General features: G+C 45.7%; 1 long non-coding RNA gene across 2 annotated transcripts in view; it reads left to right on the forward strand.

Moving 5' to 3' along the window:
• Positions 1–22,353, forward strand: part of LOC110146279 (uncharacterized) — a 93,976-nt gene that overhangs the window by 61,978 nt on the left and 9,645 nt on the right. Inside the window, exons 3-4 of one of the 2 annotated variants that reach the window (XR_002316480.2) lie at positions 3,358–3,414; positions 4,169–4,387. This is a non-coding gene — a long non-coding RNA (uncharacterized lncRNA). Of the gene's footprint in view, positions 1–3,357; positions 3,415–4,168; positions 4,388–22,353 lie in introns of those variants that run through there. The other variant, XR_002316481.2, reaches the window with a different exon arrangement.

The following is a 22,353-nucleotide window of genomic DNA, read 5'->3' on the forward strand; positions in this document are numbered from 1 at the left end:
GAGTTCCTGTCTGAATTCCAAAACAGAACTTCTTTTCTAATTTCTGACAATGGTATTTTCATTCATTTAAAAACTCTGCTTTTAAAATGAAAACATGGTGCTTACTTTCCACACAGAGTTGCTCTTTCAGCGTGATTGCAGCCTAACAAGAAGAGGGTTGATAAAATGTTCACTGCCTCTAGTCAGTTCATCCCTTTCCTCTTCTTTGCTCTTGTTTGGAGTAAATGTATTCATCTCCTGACATGAACCATGATTACTGTCCATCAGTCATGACAACGCCAGACCTTTGGCCAGTGCTTGGTGTAGAGGTGAGCACATCTTCCCATCCTGGCTAATGAGGTGTCATGGAACATGAGATGGGGTTTTCTGGGTAAAACCTCCCTCATAGAGAAAGAGACCAGCACAAGATAGAAGGCACTCTTGACTCCTATGCTGTCTGTTTTAAGTAATATTATGTGGGAAGTGGATGATTTAAGTTCCTGCAATCATTTTGTGACCATGAGGAGAAAGGTAATAAAATACCAGAGTTGTTGAGCCAGCTCCCTCGCATGGCTGAGTCACAGAATCAGTCCTGCAGCAGTCTTCCTTCAGACTTTTTGTTTCTAAGCCATTCTTAGTCAGGCATTCTGTTATTTGAAACCAAAAGTTGCTCAGCGTGTGTGTTTGATCATGGGGTCCAACCACCCAGGATTTGCAACCTGGCTTACATTTCAAATGGAAGAGCAATGTGTCCCAGAGTCTCCTGGATTTGCTGCTGGTCCCCCTGAGTGAAGTGATGTTAAGTGAAAGCCACTCAGTCGTGTCCGACTCTTTGCGACTCCATGGACTATTCAGTCCTTGGAATTCTCCAGGCCAGAATACTGGAGTGAGTGTATCCCCTTCTCCAGGGGATCTTCCCAACCCAGGGAGTGAACCCAGGTATCCCAGTAGAGCAGGCAGATTCTTTACCAGCTGAGCCACAGTTTCCCCTAAGAAGGTAGTGTATTTCCTAATTCTAAGCCAAGGTTTCTCATCCTGGCCTACCTTTGACACACACACACACACATATACAGAGAAAGAAAAGTAGTGGAGAGAGATGATTTTTCCACCCGAGACAGAGCAATTATATTTTCCTACTCTTTTGTTTACAATTTTAAGCACAGGACATAATCTCCTAAACTTGAGACAGCTGCTGAAGAACCCGTTTTAAACCAGTGCCTCCCCTAAAAAGGAATCCACTTCCATCTCCTGTTTTCCTGGCATAATACATTTGGGCTGTGTGGTTCATATGATGGAAAAGTCAACATTTTAGGGGTGTTAGCTTTCACTGTGCCCTGGCATGGATTCATCCCCCCATTGTTTTCTTGACTCTACCGATTAGCAACTTTTTGTCCTCAACTCCAAATTCACCTCTGAGGCCCCGTTTTCTCCTTGACTGTGACCACGGTGTTGGAAAAGCACCTTTGCAGGGGCTTTTCTCCTTGCGCTGACCGCAGTGTTAGGCTTTGCCAGGAGAGGGCGCCGGTGGGTCATCGCAGGAGGAAGCAGCTCCGCTTGCCGTCTCCAGTTGCCGTAGTCCCACAGGTGGCTGCGGCGGGGACGTCTGTAGGTCTCTGTCCCACCCCTGCGCCTAGACTGCACACACCCTGGCCTGTTGGCCGCCTTTCTGGAGCCGTCCCAGTGCAGACACACACCCTGGCCTGTTGGCCGCCTTTCTGGAGCCGTCCCGGTGCAGACACACACCCAGGCCTAGCATTAGCTCACCTGTGAGTGGACTCTGGGCACTGTGACCCCTCTGCGCCCTCTGTCAGCCTGCACCCTGGAAGGCAGCTTCCTGCTTGCCTTTCGCCAGTGTACCAGCTCCGCCTGGACATCCGGGTGAACCTCTCCGTCATCCAGTCGTCTGTAACTACACCGTCTCCAATGAGGTCTGAATCCCAGCCTCGGGGAGGTGTGTCCTTCCTTGAGCTCCCTTTGGGCGCCCTGCGAGTCCTTGTTACATATTTACAATGACATAACCATTCTTTATATCAACCCTCTCATCCTGTTCTGGGGCAGGCAATTCTTTCCCCAACTTGCCATCTCTCATCAGATTTCTGTCTCCTGATTGCACCCAGACTGGTGCCTTGAGTTTCAGAGTTAAGAGGTACTTGGGATAAGACTTTATGTTGCAAGTTGGAGAATACATATCTGCGTGAGGTGGTTAGGCTCCTTGCCGCTAAGTGGAAGTCTCTTGGGGACTGAGTTGGCAATGCAGGGGTGCAAGTGTGTGTGGAGGCCTAAGGGGCACTGCAGGCAGGCGGTTGCTGATTTCTTCAGAAGCAAACAGGCACTGCCAAGAGTGGGCGCTACAGAGGACCCTCCCCTCCTTGTGGCTTCCTGACCAAGCGCCTGGGAACTGCCAGTTCAGTTGGATAAAAATGCTAGGAAAGAGTCTAAACTTTCTCTATTAGCATTCCTAAGGAGTGTGCCTAGGAATCTGCATTTAAGTGCACAATAGAGTATGCCCACACTCTTGTGCCCACAATAAACATTATGCCCACACAGAGTGTGCCCTAGGAATCTGAAGTTGAAAGCCCTCCTAAGGGGATCTTTGGGCTTTCCTGTTGGCCCAGATGGCAAAGAATCTTCCTGCAATGCAAGAGACCCTGGTTCGATCCCTGGGTCGGGAGGATCCTCTGGAGAAGGGATGGCAACCCATTCCAGCATTCTTGCCAGGGAAATCATATGGACAGAGAAGCCTGGCGGGTTTGAGTCCATGGGGTCATGAAGAATCGGGCACTACTGAGCAATTAACACACAAGGGGATCTTTAGGCACAGAGGAGAGACAATAAGTGTGAAGAGAGGGAGAGACAATAAGTGTGAAGATGGCCACGTACAATCCAAGGAGAGAGGCTGAGAGCAGATCCTTCCCTCACGGTCCTCAAGGGGAACAAGCTTGCAGACAGTCTCATCCTGGACTTCTGGACTGCAGACTGTGAGACGATGCCTTCCTGTGTCTAAACCCCTGGTCTGTGGGAATCGGGCAGGGCTGGACGACTGACACAGGCTTACCTCCAAATCTACCTCCTGCCCTTGTTGACTAAAGAAAACAGGCACAACCTAAAGTGGAGAGCTGTGTTTTATTTGGTGGGAATTTTTAAGACTTCAGTAACTTCCCTGGTGGCTCAGATGGTAAAGCGTCTGCCTGCAATGCAGGAGACCTGGGTTCTATCGCTGGGTCGGGAAGATCCCCTGGAGAAGGAAATGGCAACCCACTTCAGTACTCTTGCCTGGAAAATCCCATCTATGGAGGAGCCTGGTGGGCTACAGTCCACAAGGTCGCAAAGAGTCGGACACGACCGAAAGACTTGACTCTCTCTGTCTCTCTCTTTTAGGACTTCAAGCCCTGGAAACAGCATCACAAATGACCCTGAGAGAACTGCTCCAAGGAGGTGAGGGGAGGAGCCAGGCTATATGGAAGTTTGCAACAAGGGGTGGGTAGTCTGAATATCAAATGACTATTGTTAATTAAGGAAAATCAGATATCTCAAATTAAGGAATTTAGCACTCTTCAATATATGGGAAGATGCAAGTGTCTGGGCTTACTGAAAGCATTCCTTTCATATGCATCTTAGCTGTCTGGGGCCAGCATCCTGCATCTTTCAGATACCCCACCACCACCCCCCCAGACCCTCAGTACTAGCCCAGTGGGGGCAGCCCCATGGCTGCCAGGTAGTAGGCACTCTTCTTCCTGGGCACCCTCAGGGCTCAGAAACTCACATCCAGAGGGCAGAATCACTGATAGCTGGGACATCCTTATTTATGGATATGGCAGGAAATGCTTCATCTCTTGAGACTTGGTCTCATGGTCTGCTAAGATAGGAACCCAAACCATGAAGACCAGCTGTCCTTTCATCCCCGCAACAAATGCGGAGGTGGGCTTTGTAGTCATCTTCGTTAACAGGTCAGCGAAGTGAGGCCCACAAAGATAAGGGGAGGGGCGCGTGGCGTTCAGTTTTGCGTAAATCCCACCCCTTGCTCTTTCCCATGCTGCCCCTGCCCAAAGCCTGTGGCTGATCTCATTCAGGGACACTTTCTGTTCCCTTCGGACTTGGAACTTGTGACTGGCCTCAATGAGACTTTAGCCTGGGGATTGCTTTTCTGTCAACTTCCGTGGATCAAGAAAGGCTTGGTTGTGTCTCCCAGGGAGAGCGTGATAGAACTGGCGAGGCTCTGCTTCCCTCTTCAGTGCTGGTTATGTGTCCAATCTAAGGCTGAAGACAAGAGGAACATGTTTCCAGCTTCACCGCTGATGCTTTGACTCTTGGAAATGGTTGGAGACCTTCAAAAGGGGGAAAAAATAAACTTGGAATGCAGCAAAAGATGGGGAAACTAATGCCTGACCTCCCTGAACTGGAAAAGACTGTGGGTATGTCGATGACCTGTGGGGAAAGGAAGCAGGACTGAGTCCGCAAGGGAAAAGGTGGGCAGGGGTCCCAAGGTGGTGGGGGCCGGTGGGGTGGCTGGAGCCACGGTGAGCATCCCTGTGTGGGAAAGGAAGCTGGAAACACAGGTCATCACGAGGAGGCGGCCCAGGAGCCCAGTGTCTTGTCATTTCCAGGACAGGGAGATTTATCCCTGTAAACGGCTTGTGGTTCTTGGAGACAGATGTGGCCCTCGTTCAGCACCACAGCCAGATCATCTGTTTTGCTTTTTGTTTTCCATAAATACGTCTCTCTCAATGCTGACAGGGGGAGATTTGGAAATAAAACACAAAATCGTTTTCTATGAGCGTGAAAGGCTTAATTTATTACCAACCTTTCAACCAAATGAAAATGATTTGCTTTTTTTTTAGAGACTGTTTGCTGAACAAATGTTTTAAAAATGCAACAGATTATTGCAATTATTGTACCTACTTTTTAAAAAATTTACCAACGGATAGACAGGTGCTCTGAGAATGTTTTCATACATTTCTCTCTGAGAAGGTGGAACTTGAGATGAAATTGCCTGGGAAGAGCTTCATGTACAGACTCTCAGTTTGCTGGTCCTGCTGCTCCTGGTGTGGTGCCTGCGATAAGCCTCGAGATGGGCACCGCGTAGTTGCCATGATACACTCACTCTTTTTTTTTTTTTTTAATTTTTATTAGTTGGAGGCTAATTACTTTACATCATTACAGTAGTTTTTGTTATACATTGAAATGAATTAGCCATGGATTTACATGTATTCCCCATCCCAGTCCCCCCTCCCACCTCCCTCTCCACCCGATCCCTCTGGGTCTTCCCAGTGCACTAGGCCCGAGCACTTGTCTCGTGTACCCAACCTGGGCTGGTGATCTGTTTCACCCTAGATAATATACATGTTTCGATGCTGTTCTCTTGAAACATCCCACCCTCGCCTTCTCCCAGAGTCCACAAGTCTGTTCTATACATCTGAGTCTCTTTTTCTGTTTTGCATATAGGGTTATCGTTACCATCTTTCTAAAGTCCATATATATGTGTTAGTATACTGTAATGGTCTTTATCTTTCTGGCTTACTTCGCTCTGTATAATGGGCTCCAGTTTCATCCATCTCATTAGAACTGATTCAAATGAATTCTTTTTAATGGCTGAGTAATATTCCATGGTGTATATGTACCACAGCTTCCTCATCCATTCGTCTGCTGATGGGCATCTGGGTTGCTTCCATGTCCTGGCTATTATAAACAGTGCTGCGATGAACATTGGGGTGCACGTGTCTCTTTCAGATCTGGTTTCCTTGGTGTGTATGCCCAGAAGTGGGATTGCTGGGTCATATGGCAGTTCTATTTCCAGCTTTTTAAGAAATCTCCACACTGTTTTCCATAGTGGCTGTACTAATTTGCATTCCCACCAACAGGATACACTCACTCTTACACTGTTTACAGGGTTGCTGTTGGCCTTCTCGTCTGGTTCATGGGGTCCGTGATCTGTCAGGATCCAGAGGAGAAATACATTTTAGATTTCACCCACAAGAAAAGCAGTAATGCTCTTGAGGGTGTGGCCTTCCCTGATAGCTCAGTTAGTAAAGAATCTGCCTGCAATGCAGGAGACCCCGATTTGATTCCTGGGACGATCCCATGGAGAAAGGAAAGGCTACCCACTCCACTATTCTGGCCTGGGGAATTCCATGGACTGGATAGTCCATGAGATCACAAAAAGTCAGACATGACTGAGTGACTTTCACATTCTAGAGGGTGTAGGACACGTTTGTCTTATAGATTCTGTGAATCTTGAAGACGATCACCTTTCCTCTTGTTACCATATCCGGGAAGCTTACAACCAAGTTTGTGGTTCCTGTTTAATAGATGTGTAGCATCTTTGGGGCAAATTTTTGTTGCTGATCCAAATGGGTCCACTTGCCCATAAGCAATAAAGTCAATTTACTGACACTGGGTTGTGGTGAAGGAAAATCCGGCATTTATCACAGTGCTCTGTGTAAGGAGTCTGAGAAGGCCAATGCTCAGAAAGCCTTTACTCCCAGATGGATTTGAGAAAAGCCTTTTTAAAGACAAGGTGGGGTTTTCCAAGTGGTGCTAGTGGTAAAGAACCTGCCTGCCAATGCAGGAGACGTAAGAAGTGAGGGTTCAATCCCTGGGTCGGGAAGACCCTCTGGAGGAGGGCATGGCAACCCACTCCAGTAGTCTTGCCTGGAGAATCTCACTGATGGAGGATCCTGGTGGGTTACAGTCCATAGGTTTGCAAGGAGTTGGACATGACTGAAGCGACTTAGCACTCATGCACCAGGGAAGGGGGTCACAGGGTTTGTGATCAGCTTGTGCACAGTTCTCTGATTGGTTGATAGGTAACAAGGTGGTGTCTCAGGGGTTAACATGAGCAACTCTTAGGCGGGGATAGGTCTGGGGGCAGGTCTGGGGGCAAGTCTGGGGCTACCACTCATGGTCATCAAGTAAATTTCTTCCTCTTGGTGCCTTGAGCATCTGTAAAGCAACTCAGGAAATGTGCATCAGATACTGTTATCTAGGCACTTCAGAGAGGAATGATGGCAGAGCATATGGGGAGGGGTCTGTCTTGAGGAGGCCCCTTCGCGTGCTACTTGATTATTTTTTGTGTGCTTTTCTATTTCATTCCTCTTTTGTCACCTCTGTGTGGTATGGTTTCTACAAGTTTCTTTGATTTATTTAGACTAAGATGCTCTAGTGGATGCTGGCTATGGTGCCTGAGTCTCCCTTTAAGACTAACACCCTTGTTCCCCTGATTTCTGGGAGTGCTGCCTGCTGACCACTGGAATCGTGTCTCTCTCCAGGCATTGTCCTCTCTGGGTCTTAAGGGATGTGTCTCACCCGTGGCTGCACCCCTTCTCTGGAGGCAGTCTGCATCCAAGGATAGGTTGATGGGGACTGAAGGCTGGACAAACCTGCTTCAGTTAGAGATACCTCAGTTTCAGGGCCATCACAGCCTGTTTTCTGGGGATCTTGACCAACAGCTGTTGGTGCCAACAGTGATCTGAGGAAGTAGATTCAAAAATGGGATTTGGGGGCTGGGTCACTACTGGCCAAGGGACAGTGAAAGCACCCTGCCCTGTGATAGGTGGAGTCTGATGGTCCTGGCCTGGGCGCTGCTGTTCTGCACAGGCTGGGCTGGGATGGCCAGAGGAAGGTGGACACAGCACCTAAGGGAGTTTGGTAAAACTTGAAAAGTTAGAAATTATAAGGCTATTAATGGGGCTACCAATGCATCAGAGAAAGACAATGAGAGGCGGAGGGTGATTAATCAACAATGTAAAGCAAAGTGTGAAAACACGATGAGCAACTGATGAGCAAGAAGATGCATGGGAGTCCTTGGTAAGACACATAAACTCCGGAGAGTGAGGGAACCTATAGAAATTCAGGAGGCTGCCATATCAGTAAGGTTTGCAGGGGTCTAGTGGTCTTATGCATACTGTGACAGCTCCTTCAAAGAATAGAACGAGTGATTGCTTCTTGCAGAGCAGGAAAGGGCTGTAGCAGTTTCAGGCTGTGGTTCAGGCTACTGAGCAGCCCCTATGGTAACTGCAATGGAAGAGCTCCCAAGTAGTGCGAGAACAATCATGTAGATACCTAGGGTTCTAGGGCAAGACCATGGCATCTGCATCAGGAATTATCAACCACTTGAGGCAAAGATCCTGACATGCAACTGGCCCTAGCAGAGGCAGTGTGTTAGTTGCTCAGTCATGTCCGACTCTGTGACCCCCATGGACTGTAACCCACCAGGCTCCTCTGTCCATGGAATTCTTCAGGCAAGAATACTGGAGTGGGTAGCCATTCCTTTCTCCAGGGGATCTTCCCCAACAGGGATAAGAATCAGGTCTCCCACATTGCAGGCAGATTCTTTACTGTCTGAACCACCAGAGAAACCCAGCAGAGGCAGAGCTGCTGACGTTGGATATCACCAGGTGACCGCATCTTCCCACAGTGAGTTTGGTTCCATCTGACTCACCAAGGCATAAGGTGACAGTGGTGCATCCGGGAGTGGGACCAAGTAAGCTTCATGAGCAGGTGGCCCGGGTTCTCAGATAAACCAGCACCACCAATCCTCTGCATCTCCATCAGCTCAGACTCATGGCTGCAAGGGGGTCTCCTCAGGACCAGCTAATGGAAGAGGCAGATGTTGAGCTCAGTTCTCCAATAGCTGGGCTTGCTATAAGAGTGCAAGATGAGGATGGCAAGCATCCCACTTAGGGATGAGCCTGCAAGACAGCAGTGAGGAAGGTCCACCCAGTGGGCAAGTCTTGTCTGGTGCCCCTGAAGCTTCTCTCCTAACTAGAGAGTTTTCCCATAAACTTTATAGGTAAGAACTGAATCATATGGGTCCTCCACTCTAAGCACAGCAGAGGTTGAGAACCTGGTTGTCTGACAAAGGAGAATGGTGTTGCCATCCTAAGCGGAATCAATGTGACTCATGACCTTGGTAGAGCACACAGTCCTGATACAAAGCCAGAATCCAGATGGCATGGAGTGAGGTGAAGGGGGATCGTCTGTTGGGCAGGCAAGCACCAGGGTCTGCTGCAGAGGCACTCATGGGATACTCAAAGAATGGATGATACTTATTTTATGAAAGTTTCCTCTTCTTTTCTCCTGCTTCCAAGTTCCCTGACTCCACTTCCAAAATAAGTAGTGTGTCATTCATAATGTTGTACTGTGATAAATACATCCTGAAATAGTGGACAGTGCATTATTGAGTTCCCCTTATCTCTTGAGAACATGTGGCTCAGATGGTAAAGCAAGCACCCGCAATGCAGGGGGGCTGGGTTCAATCCCTGGGTCAGGGAAATTCCCCGGAGAAGGGAACGGCAACCCGCTCCAGTATTCCTGCCTGGGAAAGCCCATGAGCAGAGGAGCCTGGTGGGCTATAATCCACAGGGTAGCAGCTAACACACGTGCACATCATCTCTTGCAGCAACAATGCTGAGAGACTGTAGCTGTCTGTGCGTGTGTAGGTAAGCGTTTCATCAGAGTGAACATCGACATATTAGGAATTAGCCAACTAAAATGGAGTAAAATAGGTGAATTTAACTCAGATGATCATTGTATCTATTACTGTGGGCAAGAATCCCTTAGAAGAAATGGAGTAGCCATCATAGTCAACAAAAGAGTCCGAAATGCAGTACTTGGATGCAATCTCAAAAATGAGAGAATGACCTCTGTTCATTTCCAAGGCAAACCATTCAGTATCACAGTAATCCAAGTCTATGCCCCGACCAGTAATGCTGAAGAAGCTGAATTGTTCTATGAAGACCTACAAGACCTTATAGAACTAACACCTGAAAAAGATGTCCTTTTCATTATAGGGGACTGGAATGCAAAAGTAGGAAGTCAAGAAACACCTGGAGTAACAGGGAAATTTGGCCTTGGAGTGCAGAATGAAACAGGTCAAAGGCTAGTAGAGTTTTGCCAAGAGAACGCACTGGTCATAGCAAACACCCTCTTCCAACAACACAACAGAAGACACTACACATGGACATCACTAGATGGTCAATACATAAATCAGATTGATTACATTCTTTGCAGCCAAACATGGAGACGCTCTATACAGTCAGGAAAATCAAGACCTGGAGCTGACTGTGGCTCAGACCATGAACTCCTTAATTCCAAATTCAGACTTAAATTGAAGAAAGTAGGGAAAACCAGTAGACTATTCAGGTATGACCTAAACCAAATCCCTTATGATTATACAGTGGAAGTGAGAAAAATATTCAAGGGATTAGATGTGATAGACAGAGTGCCTGAAGAGCTATGGACGGAGGTTTGTGACATTGTACAGGAGACAGTGATCAAGACCATCCCCAAGCAAAAGAAATGCAAAAATGCAAGATGGTTGTCTAAGGAGGCCCTAAAAATAGTTATGGAAAGAACAGAAGTGAAAGGCAAAGGAGAATAGGAAAGATATACCCATTTGAATGCAGAGTTCCAAAGAATAGAAAAGAGAGATAAGAAAGCCTTTCTCAGTGATCATTGCAAAGACATAGAGAAAAGCAATAGAATGGGAAAGACTAGAGATCTCTTCAAGAAAATTAGAGATACCAAGGGAACATTTCATGCAAAGATGGGCACAATAAAGGGCAGAAATGATATGGACCTAACAGAAGCAGAAGATACTAAGAAGAGGTGGCAAGAATACACAGAAGAACTATACAAAAAAGATTTTCATGACCCAGATAATCACGATGGTGTGATCACTCACCTAGAGTCAGTCATTCTGGAATGCAAAGTCAAGTGGGCCTTAGGAAGCATCACTAGGAACAAAGCTAGTGGATGTGATGGAATTCTACCTGAGCTATTTCAAATCCTAAAAGACGATGCTATGAAAGTGCTGCACTCAATATGCCAGCAAATTTGGAAAACTCAGAAGTGGCCACAGGACTGGAAAAGGTCAATGTTCATTCCAATCCCAAAGAAAGGCAATCCCAAAGAATGTTCAAACTACCACACAATTGCACTCATCTCACATGCTAGCAAAGTAATGCTTAAAATCCTCCAAGCCAGGCTTCAACAGTATGTGAACCATGAACTTCCAGATGTTCTAGCTGGATTTAGAAAAGGCAAAGGAACCAGAGATCAAATTGCCAACCTCTGTTGGGTCATCAAAAAAGCAAGAGAGTTCCAGAAAAACATCTATTTCTGCTGTTTCGACTATGCCAAAGCATTTGGCTGTGTGGATCACAACAAACTGGAAAATTATGAAAGAGATGGAAACACCAGACCACCTGACCTTCCTCTTGAGACCTGTATGCAGGTCAGGAAGCAACAGTTAGAACTGGACATGGAACAGCAGACTGGTTCCAAATCAGAAAAGGAGTACGTCAAGGCTGTATATTGTCACCCTGCTCATTTACATTATATGCAGAGTATATCATGAGAAATGCTGGGCTGGATGAAGCACAAGCTGGAATCAAGATTGCCGGGAGAAATATCAATAACCTCAGACTTGCATATGACACCACCCTTATGGCAGAAAGTGAAGAGGAACTTAAGAGCCTCTTGATGTAAGTGAAAGAGGAGAGTGAAAAAGTTGGCTTAAAGCTCAACATTCAGAAAACTAAGATCATGGCATCCAGTCCCATCATTTCGTGGCAAATAGATGGGCAAACAATGGAAGCAATGACAGACTTTATCTTTTTGGGCTCCAAAATCACTGCAGATGCTGACTGTAGCCATGAAATTAAAAGACAGTTACTCCTTGGAAGAAAAGTTATGACCAACTTGGACAGCATATTAAAGAGCAGAGACGTTACTTTGCCAACACAGGTCCATCTAGTCAAAGCTATGGTTTTTCCAGTAGTCAGGTGTGGATGTGATAGTTGGACTATGAAGAAAGCTGAGTGCTGAAGAATTGATGCTTTTGAATTGTGGTGTTGGAGAAGACTGTTGAGAATCCCTTAGACAGCAAGGAGATCCAACCAGTCCATCCTAAAGGAAATCACCCTGAATATTCACTGGAAGGACTGATGCTGAAGTCAAAATTCCAATAGTTTGGCCATCTGATGTGAAGAACTGACTCATTTGAAAAGACCCTGATGCTGGGGAAGATTGAAGGTGGGAGGAGAAGGGAACAACAGAGGATAAGATGGTTGTATGGCATCACCTACTCAGTGGACATGAGTTTGAGTAAACTCTGGGAGCTGGTGATGGACAGGGAGGCCTGGCGTGCTGAAGTCCATGGATTGCAAAGAGTCGGACGTGACTGAACGACTGAACTGAACTGAACTAGTGGACTGCGTTATGACTGCATCAATATGCATCATGGCATATTGATACTGATTTACTCTAATATGTGTGGGGCAGGAAAATGATATTTTCATGGGTGAAATTGTCCTACCTCTTTGCTCCAGATCAGTGCAATCATTTTTCTTCTAGTTGTAATTCTCCCCAGAGCCATCCTGCTCCACTGCATAGAATCTGTTCTCCTCTGTCTGAGGTCACACACACCTCAGGACTGGCATCCATACTACATTCTTACCATTTGTATCCTGATGTACTGGCTGCTGCAGACAGCCCTGGACTGGGAGTCAAAAGACCCCACAACCAAAGTCATTTCACCTTTTTGGGCCACAGTTGCATCCTCATACCCCGAAAAACAGGTTGGAGGTGAGTAGGTGGACCAGTGTGGACTCTGTGATGTCTCATAACTACCTAGTGTCCATAACTACCCTTGTGTGATTCTCCTTAGGATCCTAGTCACATTGGGTCAGGTGTCTTGACCATAAACCTCTATAGCATCTCATGTGCAGTAGGTCCTCAGTAGGTCCTGTAAGTTTCTGTTTAGGTAGCTAAGAGGAGTGCTGTGCTATGCTTAGTCCCTCAGTCATGCCTGACTCTTTGCGACCCCATGGACTGTAGTCCACCATGCTCCTCTGTACATGGGATTCTCCAGGCCCTCCTCCAGGGGATCTTCCCCGCCCAGGGATCGAACTTGAGTCTCTTGTGCCTCCTACATTGCAGGAAGATTCCTTATCCATTTGGGAAGCCCCGGATAAGAGGAGATGATCCATTAAATGGATAAAATGGGATGATTTTAGAGCTGCTTTTTCAAATTCATCCTGACTGTGTTGCTTACTGATTTTGCAACCTTGGGAAGGAAACTTCACTTCAGAGAACTCCAGATTAGATGACAAATACCTCCCAGATTTGATGGGAATATCCTTGCTCAGAGGGAGGTGGGTGCTCATCATCTGTGAGTCCACAGCTCCTGCCTCTGACCCCATCTGGACACTTCTCACACCACAAGGTTGAACTCACCCAGAGCCCCTCTAGGGCAGGCACCAGGGCTTACTTATCTCTGGTGTCTGTGTCCACCTGGGACAGCTGGTTGGCCTTAGTTGACCCACAGAGTGTTTGGCCTCTTTGCCTTTCTTCTTCCCTATGGTACTCTGGTGCTCCCTCCAAAACCCATTCTCTGACCAGGTTGAGAATTCCCACGTCTCCTTCACCCTCTTTATCTAAAATTGTAGACTCAGCAAGTCTGTGTGTTCATTTCACTTGATGAAAGTAAAAAACAGGGATCAACAGAGGGGAGAGAGAACTTGCATGAGGCAAATGTCTGTGCTTGATTTAGACTCAGCTGGGTTAACACACCATCACCTGGATGAATTTTTTTTTTAATCGAGGTTTAAAAGAAGTTATTTCAAGATACCAAGACATTATTTCCACTGGAGGCAGCCAGGGTGTGAGTGAGTTTTTCAGGGCTCAGATGCTTTCGACCTTTAGTTCAAAGACCACGGTTGGGGTCACTCGTGGCCTTGTTTCCTCCAATGTCAAATTCTCCACTCACCTTTCCTAAGACTTACTTCCCTGCCCTTTAATCATTTTTATTGGTTTTCCCTGGACCATCTCTAGGTCTTGACATCTCTCTTAAGATGCAGAGGCCTCAAACTGGGTAAAGAATGCTAATGAGGAAGCAAGCAGTGTGGAATCCATTAGGAGGATTAGTTCCTGGACTTCCATGTGCTGCTCATTCATTTCAACTTTGAAAGTCATGTCCAGGAGGCTCACTTGCCTCCAGACCTATGGTCCTTGATGACCGGCAGTGCTTTCACCGCTGCTCTGCTCCTGCGTCTTCTGAAGCTCAGCCCTCCTGGGTTTAAGGCTTTTGCTCCTGATCAGTCTGCCTTGTATTGTGTGTATCTGCTTTGGGTGAAGACTCTTTTTAAAAGATTTGCCTAGAATTTAACCTCACTTAATCTGCAAACTTCCCATTGCTTCATCAGACCCAGCAGGAAAAGTGCTCGCAGAAGCCCTGGGCCTGGTGTGGTGGCCTGAAGACACAGCACACGCTGCTGGCAGCTCCTGGCTCTGAACAGGCCGTGTGGCTACTGGACTGACCTGGACCCGCGCCGGGTGAGGTGCCTCACCCCACACATATCCTGAGATGCTGGGGCACGAATGATGCTTCCTCAGTTGAGGCAGCAAAACACAGCCATCTCCATGACCACATGGCTGGTCTGGAACTGGCTGCCATGGATTTGTGAAAAATAAGTGGTAAAAGGTTGCCCTTGGTGCTTTCTTATTCTAGCCTTGGATGGAAACTGAAAGCGTGGTTTTAAATTGTAAATAAGGGAAGGCCTGTGTGTGAGGGTGAGGTGGGGGTGTTGCTTCATCTAATATTATACAGAGTTCTTTGGGATGAAAGCCAAAGGTGCTGCTTAGGAAAAGCAGACACTGACTGAGGTGGGGGCCCTCCTGAATGGTTGGCTCAGGGGCTGAAGAACAGTCAGGTCAAGGATGAGCCGTGGCAAGTCAGGCTGATTGGATGTAGAGACTGAGCTTGGGCCCAGGGCATGACGACTCAGTCCTAACCAACAGCTCTGGCCTCCTGCCACCTAAGGGCCTTACAGTCTTTTCATCTATGTTTTTAAAAAAGGACAGGACATGCTTTACCTGCATATCTCTCAAGATTGTTATGAGGATAAGGCAAGACAAGGATCTTATAGGGCTGTGTCCGTGCCAAAGAATTCTACACTAGGAAGCAAAGCTTATATACCAGTTCACATTAAGTTTGGTGGCATAAAACCTCTAAATGAAAAAGGCTTAAATACAATGTGAATGTCTCCTTCTCATGTAAAAGCAGAGAGGTGTGTGTTCCTGGACAGGTTAAGCTTCCCAGACTACTTCCAGTTTGACTACATGTGGCTTCATCCTCATTGCCCAAAGGTGGCTCCTAGGGCTCCAGCCATCACATCATGATTCCAGATGGTAAGATGATGAGAGGAGAGAAAGGAGAGAGTGGGTCTTTCTTATGAAAAGACTTCTTGGGAGTTTCACAGAAAACCTGTTTTCATCTTGTTGATTAGGACTTAGTCATCTGTCACACCTAGTAGTGAGAGTGACAAGAGAGGGGCATTTTGTTTGGACAGCATTGTGTCCAACTAGACATTGAGGTCCAGGGAGAAGAGGAGGATGGAGAAGCTAGTAGGGTCTACCACAGATTATATCTTCTTAATATAAGTGAAAGCCTAATTAATGCCCTTCATCTTGGCCTTTCAGGCCCATTTCACCTCCATGGGCAGAGCACATGACCCCTTCTGATTAGGTTTTCTCATCTCTGAAACAAGGGAACTCCCACACTTCAACCATTCATAGAACACTTACATGGTGTGGCCATGCTCCTGTCTGGGCACATATCCCTTCCCAATGCTGGTGTCTACAGAACACCCCCTGATTTGTTCTCTTCCAGTGGACTTGTTTTGAGTTTCTGTTTATTTTGGAAAGAAAACTTTGTACCATTCCCACAACTGGAAATCTATTTTTATTTGCCACAAAGAGAAAATAAGTATTTAAAAAAAAACAAAATAAAAGCAAGGAAGTATGACGGCTCCCAAGGCTCAGAACTGAGGCCCTGTCCCTACTGGTTGAAGAGAACAATCAATATGTGGTGGGGAGTGTTAGAGAAATTGTATCACCAAGCTGGAATTTTCTTCTTGCCCTAATGAGAAGGATTGAAAACTTCTCTGTGTGATTTAATTTCTCTTGATGTCACCTGAGATCATCTCACTTTCCCTAGCGATAAGGGCTCCATCCTTTAGGAGACATTCTATTCTATGATTCCTGAGTTTCTTTCTCTTGCACTGAGAGTTTTTAAAAGACAGGTACCCTCAAGCCAATGGATCCAAGTACTGCTTTGCAGCCTCAGGGATTTTCCAAGGGAACCCAGGTCTTTGGGGTTGACTGAAGGTTCAGAGACCTAGGCAATGCCTTGAAGTTATTCTAAGATGACATTTGAGGCTGTCAGAGGACAGATGGGGGCCTGAGCTCAGACCAGGGCAGCCAGGAGGCCAGGTGTGGAGGGGTTCATGCTAACTGTATGACCTTTTTGCATCAGACTTGTAGCCTAAAGGGCAGGAAGAGGGCACAATTTGAAGGATAGGGGGCTTCTTCTGAAGGCGGAAGACCCCAGTGGCTGCTATTGCTGCAGCAAAACACCATGCAGACCCTGGACTGCTGACCCGATCCCAGTGACTTCCTCTGTGTGGCCTGACAGAAGTCTCCAAATCTTGAAAAGACTGGAGCAAAGATGAGAAATGCGTAAAGGAAGCTGGCTCTGTTTTTCTCACAGCACATTTCAAAGAGCCCCGGGAGCTGGGGAAGATCTTAATGGAGAATCTATTTGGACAGTTTTCTTAAATTTTATCTTCTGTGGCTTGTTCTTTTAACTTGTGCTGGGGAAATGGCTTGATCTTTTATCGTTAAGGTAGCTGGTGTTCCCCATCAAATTTAGTAGATCAGAAGGGTCCCAAAGGCCTTGGACAGGCTGTCTACTGCTGGTTAAAACCCAAGTGACCAACAAACCCAGATGCAGATCCAGGACTCCTTTGAAATTGGGGCCTAGTGTGACGGCTTAGCTGTCAGGGTTTAGGGGAAATCTCACTGGGGTTCCCCCTTTGTGTGTGTGGGGTTGTTGGAACGCTGTGTTCCTGAGGGGGAGAGTGACAGGGCGATGGGGTGACAGTGGGAAGGATGGGGCGACAGGCACTGAGGTGCAGCTGAGGACACTGCCTTATGGCACGTGAGAAATGACATCTGAGTGAAGGTGTGGCGGATCTCCGTGAGTGGACAGGATTGGATTTGGAAGGATCCATGCGATCTTCACCGTCCTGCAGAGGGGAAGGCAGAGAAGTGAGAGGAGAGGATGGTGGTGGGGGGAATGGGGCGGAGGCCAGGAGCCTATCTCATCTGAAGGGGAATCAGTGCACTTCCCATGCAGAACACAGAGGTGGACCAGCATGGCATCAACTCTGTGTCGCTCACAGCCCCCAGAATTAGGGCCCATGTGTTTGGGAGAGGCTGGGTTAGACAAGGTCCTTTATATAGCCCTCTTCAGCCTTAATTTGCTCATGTGCTTCCTGGATCTCTAAGGAATAGAGCATGCAACTTCAACCACAAAGTCTGATATTTTCTCCCCCTTGGGATAGCTAATGACCAGAGGCAACTGGGATAAAGCATTAGGTCACATCTGGAAAGACCCCATTTTACCACTCACTCATAGACACATCTGCTGAACACAACTCAGGATCAAGACTAGGGATGTAACAAAAGAAATAGTTATAACCTTTATCCTCAGAAGTTCCCATTAGACTGGGAGAAGCTGACTTTTAAACATCTAAAACCAAGTGAATATGTGTAACTGCAGAACCATGTAAAATTCCAAGGACATTCAAGGGCAGTTCAGAGGAAGCAGGTCAGCTCTGCCTGCAGGGAGCGGCCTGAGATTCAGCAGAGGACCTCCCAGGAGTGGGCATGGGGTTTACCCGAGAGGAAAGAAAGTGAAAGTGAAAGTGAAATTTGTGTCCAACTCTTTACCACCCCATGGACTCGTGGAATTCTTCAGGCCAGAACACTGGAGTGGGTAGCCTTTCCCTTCTCCAGGGGATCTTCCCAACCCAGGGATTGAACCCAGGTCTCCCACATTGCAGGCCGATTCTTTACCAGCTGAGCCTCAAGGGAAGTCCAAGAACACTGGAGTAGGTAGCCTATCCCTTCTCTCTTCCCAACCCAGGAATCGAGCCTGGGTATCCTGCATTGCAGACAGATTCTTTAGCAACTGAGCTATCAGGGAAACCCAAGAGGAAAGAGGGTCTTGGCAAAAGAAAGGCTAGTGCTCAGCCACACACCCTGGAGGCTGTGTGAGAATTTCAGTGTAGCTAAAGCTCACAGCAAGATGGGGGTGGGGTTGGAGAAGATGCTGGACAGCTACACAGAATCAGCTTCCAGGTGGGCTGAGCGCCATCTGACAGGTGAGCTGTTCCCCATAGGGACCATACCAGCACTTTGAGATGGACAAAAGATATTCAAGGGAAGAAAACACCCTGGGGTCAAATGCACTTGAGGAAAGCATTAATTAACTAACTGCCCATCAACAAATGAATGGATAAAAACATGGTTTATATAGACAGCGAAATACTACTCAGACATAAAAAATGAAAAATTGCCATTTGCAGCAACATGGATGCAGTTGGAGGGTATTCTGCTAAATGAAATGTCAGACAGAGAAATAAAAATACTGTATGATCTAACTTATTTGTGGACTCTAAAAAATACAACAAGCTAGTGACTATAACAAAAAGAAGCAGACTCATGTATAGAGAACAAACCAGTGGTTACCAGTGGGGAGAGGGTAGGGGATTAAGAGGTAAAAACTATTATGTATAAAATAAGCTACAAGGATATATTGTACAACATGGGGAAAATAGCCAATATTTTATAATAATTATAAACAGAGAGTCCTGGTGGCTCAGACAGCAAAGAATAAGCTTGCAAAGCGGGAGACCCAGGTTCGATTCCTGGGTTGGGAAGATCTTCTGGAGAAGGGTGTGGCAACCCATTCCATTATTCTTGCCTGGAGAATTCCATGGACAGAAGAGCCTGATGGGCTATAATCCATGGGATTGCAAAGAGTTGGGCATGACTGAGCGATTTACACTTTCACATAAATGGAGTATAATCATTAGAAATTATGAATCACTATATTATAATCTGTCAGTTATATAATATCATATATCAACAAATCTTCAATAAAAAGTATTTTTAAAAATTGCCTTTTTGACCAGAGAACACTCAGACCATTAACTGAATTGATGTGCATTTTGAGTTTTCGAGCGTTGTTTATTGTAGTGCTGGCCGAGAGCTCACTGCCTGTGGAACACTTGATGTTGTGAAGTGATGAAAAACGCTGCTGTGAACTATGGAGGATTAGGAAGGGTTTTCAGCAGCAGATTGGCCTGGCCAGGTGTTAGAAAGATCACTTTGGTAGCTGGTGTGAAGGATGCACTGGGGTTGGGGTGAGGGGCACTCAGTCTCTTGCCTGTCACATACTTTCATGTTCTGACCCCGACATTTCCTTCTCTAGTCAACGTTCCCATCTCTCCATTCAGGAGAAATCTTCTTCCAACATGTGGACTCCTGGGGCAATTTAACTGAATGTCTTCTATGGATAATTACATTATCTCCCCTATTAGAGAATGAAATAATTGAGGGAAGATCTTTCGTCTTATTGTGCCCCAGTAGATACACTCTTAGTTCGTTCTATCAGGGTAACCGTCCCATAAGGTGCTTCTTCATTTTGGATAAAGAGTGGTCAGCACACTGCAAGGTAGAGCTCCACGTTTGCTAAGAGCTCAGGGAGACACAGCCACGCACAGGCTGCTTGTCGAGGGCGGCGTTACAGGAGAGGTCACCCCGGACTTGGAGGAAGGGTAAGTTTTAGATGGAGCAAAGGGAGAGAGGCAAACATGCAGGCAAGGTGGCGGGACTGGAGTGATCAGCACCTGCTCGTGAAACCAGGGGAACTGGAGCATATAATATGGTAAGGATTAGGGGTCACAGTGCAGCCTGCGTGAGCTGGGGCTAGATGATGGAGGTTCTTGCAGGTGAGACAGAGGAGCTGATTTCTTATGACAGGTGGTCGTGGTCATCTCCAGATGTGCTTTTGCAGAATGGCTAGTGACTCACACATAGGCTGGTCCTCTAATGTGTTTTCCCTAAAGAATTTGATGTCTATGGCAAAGAGAGAAGCCTGTCCATCAGAATCTATTTTCTCTGACACGAGGCACCTTGTTAGATTAGATTACATTTCTGAACCTCCATCCAAAGTAGATATCAGCCATATAACTAAGTTCTCTCTAGTGGAATCTGAACAAGAGTTCTACGCTGCTCCAGGCTTTGGTCCTGACTAAAACAATGCCCTAGGGTTTGACAAAGAAAAAAAGGAAAGACTCTGAACCCCCAAATGACCAGGGGAGTCGTAAGGCTCATTTGACTTTCACATGGGACAAGAATGTGAAAGTCAAACCAGAAGCTGTAAAAAACAGAAATTTGGAAACTACACATCATTACATAAATGTAAAAGATTTGTTTGACTTTAAGAATATATTTAAAAACTGAGATATAATTCATATAACATAAAGTTCATCATTTTAAAGTATGCAATTCAGTGTACTTCAGTATATTCACTAGATTATGAAACTATCACTACTATCTAATTTCAGAACATTTCACTATCCCAAAGAGAAAACTGGTACCTTAGCAGTCAGTCTCCATTTTCTCCACCCTCCAGGCCTTGACAGCCACTAACCTACTTTCTGTTTCTATGCATTTTCCTATTCTGGATGTGGTGTATAAGTGGAATCAGACTTATGTGATCTTTAGTGTCTGATTGCTTCTACTCAGCGTAATATTTTACAGCTTAGCCATGCTGTAGCATCGTGGTACTTCACTCCTGTTTGTGGTTGTATACTAGTCCATTATATGGATATACCAGCTTTTGTTTATCATTTATCAATTGATGGACTTGGGCCTTATGACATCCATGGTTACAGAAGTCTTGGGTATTATGAATAATGCTGTTGTGGATACTCATGTACAGGAATTTGTGTTGTGTTTTTATAACAAGTTGTGTGTGTGTGTGTGTGTGTGTGGTGTATTATGTTTCATGATGCAGGTCATGTCTCATTCTCTTTATGATATACTTAGGAGTAAAATTTCTGGGTCACATTTTGAGGAATGCAGAGTGTTTTCCAAAGTGGCTTCCTCATGTTATATACTCAAGACATGTGTGAGGCTTCACATTTCTCTATAACCTCACCAACACTAGCTATTGCCTTTTTTTTTAATTTAAAAAATTATAATAGATATCCTAGTAGGTGTGAAGTGGTATCTCCTTGTGGTTTTGATTTGTATTAATATCTTAATTATCGATGATACTGAGCATCGTTTCATGTGCTTACTAATCATTTGCATATCTTCCTTGGACAAATGTCTATTTTAATCCTTTGCCCACTATTAAATTAGCTTATCTATTTTGTTATTGATAAGTTATGACTTTTTAAAATATAAGATTTTTATGATTTTAATTATTGCATTTGGGTCTTTAATCCTCAGGTTTGAGGTATTTTTGTATGTGGTGTGAAGTAGGGGTCCGAGCCTATTCTTTTGTATGGGAATATCCAGTTATCCAAGCACCATCTCTCTTTTCATTTTAATTTGTATTGGAGTGAAGTTGCTTTACAATGCGGTGTTAGTCTCTGCTGTACAGTGAAGTGAATCAGCTCTGCATGCCCATGTCTCCCTCCTTTTTTGGATTCTTTCCCGGTTAGGTCCCCACAGAGCAGTGAGCAGAGTTCCCTGTGCTGGACAGTGTGTTCTCATTATTTATCTATTTAATGCAAAGTATTAATACTGCACTTATTGTCAATCCCTATCTTCCAATTCACCCCCACACCCCCACCTTCTGTTAAAATGACCATTCTTTCTACACTGAGTGATCTTGACACCTTGTCAAAAATCAATTGACCAAGGGTATATGGGTTATTTCAGGACTCTCCATTCTGTTCCATTGACCTACATATCTTATTCCAGTTTCACACTATCTTGATTACTTTTGTTTTGCAGTAGGTTTTGAAATTGGAGAGTCCTCCAACACTGGTTTCTTTTCAAGATTGTTTGACTCTTCTGCTCCCTTTCATTTTGCTAGGAATTTTATTATTTTGCCAATTGATGCAAAAAAGAAAGCTAGAATTTTGAAAGGGATTGCATTTAATATGTAGATAAATGTGGGGAATATTGCCTTCATAACAATGTCTAGTCTTCTAATCAATAAATATTGGATGTATTTCCAACTTTAGATCTTCTCTTTAATTATTTTTGAGAATGTTTTGTATTTTTTATTGTACAAGTCTTGTATTTCATTCATTAAATTTATTTGTGACTCCATGGACTGTAGCCTGCCAGGCTCCTCTATCCATGAGATTCTCCAGGCAAGAATGCTGGAGTGGGTTGCCATTTCCTTCCCCAGGGGATCTTCCTGACCCAGGGATTGGACCTGCATCTCCTGCATTGCAGGCAGATTCTTTACCGTCTAGGCCAAGAGGGAAGCCCCTATTAAAT

This window comes from Odocoileus virginianus, chromosome 16, assembly GCF_023699985.2.
Source record: "Odocoileus virginianus isolate 20LAN1187 ecotype Illinois chromosome 16, Ovbor_1.2, whole genome shotgun sequence".
NCBI classification, from domain to species: Eukaryota; Metazoa; Chordata; class Mammalia; order Artiodactyla; family Cervidae; genus Odocoileus; species Odocoileus virginianus.